The following is a 6051-nucleotide window of genomic DNA, read 5'->3' as shown; positions in this document are numbered from 1 at the left end:
CACATCGAGGTATATCAACAACACCTGTCGGCAGCTGAGGGTTTCAGTTAGTCATCATTTATTCCAGGGAAAAGCTGCACGGTCATCAACAGTATCTGTTCTTTCAAGAACAGTTACAGTCTTCATATATATAGTTAAAGGCTACCCAGCCATTGACCTTCGTCTGTGCGAATGCACACAGGTTGACCAAACTCTTACGGGAATCCCCAACGCGTGCACGATTAATGAGTGGATGGGCAAATGTCTATAAGGTACTTTACATATGTAGATGGTTCAAATGGCTCTGAGCACTATGGGACTTAACATCTGTGGTCATCAGTCCCCTAGAACTTAGAACTACTTAAACCTAACTAACCTAAGGACATCACACACATCCATGCCCGACGCAGGATTCGAACCTGCGACCGTAGCAGTCGCGCGGTTCCGGACTGCGCGCCTACAACCGCTAGACCACCGCGGCCGGCACATATGTAGAATTGTGGACAGTTGGGAATGTGAGTCTCACGGGAAGCGTGCAAGGGATAAGTCCCTGCAGTCGCGCTATTCATCTTTGGCCTCGGTGGCTCAGATGGATAGAGCGTCTGCCATGTAAGCAGGAGATCCCGGGTTAGAGTCCCGGTCGGGGCACACATTTTCAGCTGTCCACATCGAGGTATATCAACAGCACCTGCCGGCAGCTGAGGGTTTTAGTTAGTCATCATTTATTCCAGGGAAAAGCAGCACGGCAATCAACTGTTCTTTCAAGAAAGAACAGTTACTGTCTTCATATATTCTCATTCCCGTTTTCCATCGTGTTCTTGGGCGCCCTCTAGGTCTTTTTCCATCCATCTTTAGTTCTTCCGTAATTTTGGGGAGCCTCTGCCCACGCATCTTCTTAACATGCCCGTAGCATCTTAATGTTTTTGATTTCGATTTATTCTCTCAAACCTTTTTGTTTAAGGTCCTTTCTAATATCTACATTCCTTACCCTGTCCATTCTTGTTTATGCCTTAACTACTCTGAGAGATTTCATTTCTCCTGCTGACACTCTGCTCCAGTCCCTTTCTGTCATTGTCCATGTTTCTCCTCCATAGGTGACAACTGGGAAGTAATAACTCTTATACATAAGGAGTTTTGCTTTTTCTGAAACTTAATTGTTCCAAATCAGGTGTTTTATTGTTTGGTAGAAATTGCCTCCCTTCTCTAACCTCCTATTAATTTCGTTGGTTATTCCTCCATCACTTGATATTTCACTCCATAAATGAGTGTAACTGTCTACCACTTACAGAGGTTCTCCATTCAAAGTAATATTCCCATTTGTCCCTTAGGCTCTTCCATATACCATTACTTCACTCTTATCTTTATTTATTTTTAATCCATACTTTTTCATTATTTCCTTCCAAGAATCAAATTGTAACTGTAAATCTACCTCTTTATCACCCCATATTACCATATCATCTGCAAAAATCATCTTTTTGTCTTTTTCTTTTACTACTATATCTTTAACTGCCCTAGTCACTCCCTCCATCACAACATTAAAAGTGCAGGAGATAGAATAATTCCTTGTGGTAGTATGCACACATATTTTTGCTGGCAGGTAAATGTCGACATTACGAAATGTTTCGTTGAAAATTTTCCTTCTTCCACTTTCAAGCGGTTTACCATTCAAACTTTAAAAGGACATCCATTATGAAGCTTTCGTTTGCCATCAATAAATCTTATAAGTACTATTTCTTTAGTTCTCACTCTGTATTACTACTGTTTATTCATGAAATGTTTCTCAGACAGTCAGTTTGACCATTATATGCTGTGGAAAAGGCGAACTGACACTGACATTTTGTTTACTTTCCTCTAGTGTGAACAAAACGTGGTTTGACAAAGTCGTCTGCGGCTTCTCAGTTCCATCGAAGTCTATAGGGAATCGACTTTAAGCCTGTACTTGTTGATCCACAGGTGTTCGCCGTCATGGTCCTGTGTGTAGTGGCCGCCGCCAGCGCCGCTGAGGTGCCCGCCAGTACCAGCACCAGCCAGTGGAACCCCGAGCTGGAGCAGTACCAGCCTAGGGACAGACGTGACACCGGAGTGCAGGGAGTGAGAGGGGTGAACTTCGGCAGCCACAGCTTCAACCCCAGTGTCAACAGAAACAACAAATACCTCAATGCACCCTGTACCAAGTGGGGATCACGCCGCTGTTAATAGACTCATCTCTAGCTAATCTCTTGAAGTCTACTCTGGTTTCCATCCCAGTGTTATCGTCCACTCTTTGGATTGTGTCTATCCATACGTGTTTCATTTTGTGAAATCTTCTGCAGTTACATATCTGTAGTTATGTGTCCATTTCACTTGAATAAAATATTGTCTTTGACATCACTGTGTAAGATTTTTCATTCAGTTCACGTCTCAGCTATCAACAGATTCATCCTTTTTTGTTGAATTCTTATTGAATTATATACTCAAATATTAAGTCACGTGTAAACCCTATCGACACCAATAACACTTACATAAAGAGCCATCGTCAACTTCATGTGAAGGGCTTATTTCAATAGTGGTATAAGTCCATTTTTGTTCATTCTGAGATATAGAGTCCTATAATTAAATGAGCACTGAAAAATCTGAGTAATTTTGGTATCTCAACTGCAGATTTTTCAGCGCTCATTTAACTTTAGTACTCTGTATCTCAGAATGAAAGAAATGGACCTGTACCACTATTGAAATAAGCCCTTCATCTATACATGCAGGAAAAAAATTGCATGCGTCTTATGTACATATCCTACACATGGACACTATGTGTCCACATTCACAAATGTAATACAGAATCAGGGATGCAGAGAGAGAGACAGAGAGGCAAGATATGGCTAAAAGAGTTAGAAACTGAGCAAGAAAACCAATCAACAGAGAGAAAGGCAGAAAATGCGAGGAAGAGAGAGGCGAGAGAGAGATGAGAAGCTAAAACTAACAGAAATGGAGTAGTAGGAATGGAGTTAGCAGAGGCTAGAGAGGGTGAAAAAGCTTTGAGATGGAGATACAGAAGGGCAGAAAGGCATAGAAAGTAAAAAGTGGTAAGACTGAATGGGAGGGACAGTAGGTGAGAAACAGGAAGATGTAAGAAGAGAAGGAAAGAGAAGAAGAGAGCAAAATACAAGGCGAATGTAAAGTAGCAAGCTTTTTTACAGCAGCTTTAACACATTTCAAGCTGGGAGATTGATTACCGAGCAGTACTGCGTTTCACAGAAGGTGATTTTGGTCGCAAAGTTCATTATTATATGGAATTGTAATAAATGAGGAACCTGAGCGGCATCGTTTACTTACAGTCGTCTGGATGCAACTTGCTTCCACTAGAGAGAATGTTTCAGGACCTCTAAAAATTTTTCAGAAGGTTGTACTATGATCATTTATAGTTTTAAATGTTATTAAAAACAACTGGCCGCTATTCAGCACGCCACATTACGTGTCAATCGAATGACAATCCATTTTAAGTGGATCTCTGTTAATATATTTAAAACAATGCCTCATCTTCACGTACATCGAATAAGCTGACAAACGCTTCGTCCATAGATTTAAGACGGAAACACCCTTCTTAATCCTTAGATTTAAAACTGAAACACCCTTATTAATTATGTAGTGTCCTCTAGTAAGCTTCATCGTGTACTGTATTCCGACAGTCTATCTCATGTTATCAACATCATCGTGGGGTTGTATAGTGGCCAAGAACCATATTCATGAAACTGGAGAAATGTAGATGCACCACCCTATATTAACCATATTAAAAGCTCCATTAGGCAGTTAAGTTGTAGTTTCATTCATAGAGTCGGTTTCGACTTAATTACAAATCTTTATTAACTGTCTGTCAACAGACGCATTTGTTGCAATCAGTAACAGTTCAAGAGCATTACAACATCGTTGCAAATTAAATAAAAGTGATCATAGGACCATACAGTATACTCACATACAGCAGTGAGATGCCAAGCCAACAGTGAACTCAGATTAGGTCAGAACGGATACACTGCACTGAAGCTGTGCCACATTTAGATAAACATGGTAATTTTTATCTCCTGTAGTTAATAAAAAATACAGCAATTAGTCCTAATAATAATTGAATGTGTGGACTGAAATAGGTTGGAAATCAACCAATATTTACGGGTTTGTTCTCCCATACTTCTCTCTATTAATAAAACTTTCTATCATTGGCTGCAAGCTACTGCATATTTATGTTTTTGAATAATGAAAACTTCCTATATCTGGGTTTTTATCTACTTAAGGGCTGTCCCTGATATTGATCCCCCAAACCAATTTCCTGATTTCGAAAAGAATTAAAATAGTTATGACAGATTTCATTAAAGAACAGATATAGTAAAGAACAGTACACACAAGAACATCAAAAATTATTCCTGTTACACCTGGAAAAATGTTACGACCTGCACCAACATATGACACCGTATGCCGTTATGGAGTGGAAAGAGTGTAGTGTGTTCAGAAATACTTAGAAATGATGCAGGATGTTACTCCTTAGAGAACAACGATATTCACACATTTACTGCAGTATGAGAGTAACAGAAATATTACATACTTAATAAAAAGACTACAGCTAGAAAAAGCGAGCTACTACCGTACGGTCATGAGATTATCAAACTCGGTGGCTATAATAGAGCTTTCCATTTTTAATACATTATAACACGGAAAGTAATTACCGTACGCGTATCAAACTTGGTGGCATTATTGTCCAGAGTATGGGCTGCATGATTTCCATATAGTCACAGAGCCGCCGTCCAGTTCCAACTACGGCGCCCAGGTGACATCATCAGTCGTCGTGATTCATAGTCTCAAACACTTGACCAGTCGCAGTGCACTTGTTGACGTGTCAACATGAACTTGGACAAAAGGAGCAGGGCATTATTGGTGAAGCTGTATTATCAAAATAACAATAATGCTGCAGCTGCAGTTCGAGAACATCTCTGGCTGAAAGGATTAGGGAAGGGTCCTCTTTCTCCACCTGCTGTGCGGAACGTGACGAAGTTCGAATCAAGTGGAGATATGGGCGTCGCTCCGGGAAGAGGCCGACCACCGGTTGCACCACAGGTGGTTGATGAAATCTCTGTTGCTGTAGCAGACAACGCTGCTCACAATCCCTGATCGTCAGGCACTGCGCGGTCAAGACAGCTGAACATCCCGTGGTCCACTGTACGGAACGTGCCTCGATCCATTCTCAAATGGTACAAGATCCATATCGTACGGCAGCTTGCACCACAGGACGCACAGCAACATGCTGACGTCGATCTCCACTTTCTCGCAAGGACTGAAGTTGACGAGGGCGGGCCGTGGACCATCCTATGGGCAGACAAAGCTCATTTATCTCTTACGGGTGAGGTTAACACACAGAACTGTCGAGTGTCGGGATATTCACCTCCAGTCACTGTGCATGAAGTTCCCCTGCATGGTGAACTTGTCACAGTATGTTGCGGTTTCGCGGCTACTTTCATCATTGCCCGATCTCTTTGAAGATGTTGGCGCCCAAGGACCAAAGACGTGCAGTGTGACTGGCCAACGTTAATGCGATGTACTTCGCCATCATGTCATACCCGCCCTACATGAGAGAGACGCATTGAACTCAACATTTTCCTGGAAGATGAGCCCTACCTCAATTCGCGCGCGAAGTTGACCAACTTCTCCGAAACACAATTGCAAAAGATCGACTATTGAAGAGTGGTATGGAATTTTTAACGAGGTTCCCACACTCAGCCTTTTTTGCAGCACACAGGAAGGTCTTGATGTGTACTCGCATGTTTTTTATCCAGTTACGGGGCGGGGAGGGGGGGGGGGCAGGAGGAACAATTTTGTTCCTCATCCGAATGAAATTGCTGCTAAAGAGCATGGATTAAGGACCAGAGTCTAGATTAGCAGGGTGAATACTGCTCCACAAGGTCGCTTCTGGCTTATTACAGAAATTATTCTGTTCATGGAATTCTAAGGATACATACAAGACATCTACCTTCACAGGTATATCTTTCCTCATCTTAATCCTCTCTCCTCTCCTGTATGTCTCAATGTCACCACTTCTTGTTCATCAACTCCTGT

General features: G+C 41.8%; 1 non-coding gene across 1 annotated transcript; it reads left to right on the top strand.

The window, feature by feature from the left end:
* The first annotated feature begins 553 nt into the window (after positions 1-553).
* On the top strand, positions 554-627 carry Trnat-ugu. The gene has a single exon. It is a non-coding gene; the product is annotated as a tRNA-Thr (tRNA).
* Positions 628-6051: the final 5424 nt, after the last annotated feature.

The sequence above is a fragment of the Schistocerca americana genome, chromosome 8 (genome assembly GCF_021461395.2).
Source record: "Schistocerca americana isolate TAMUIC-IGC-003095 chromosome 8, iqSchAmer2.1, whole genome shotgun sequence".
In the NCBI taxonomy this organism is placed as follows: Eukaryota; Metazoa; Arthropoda; class Insecta; order Orthoptera; family Acrididae; genus Schistocerca; species Schistocerca americana.
Note: the sequence above shows the minus strand (reverse complement) of the source record. Positions and strands in the feature narration are given on the sequence as shown.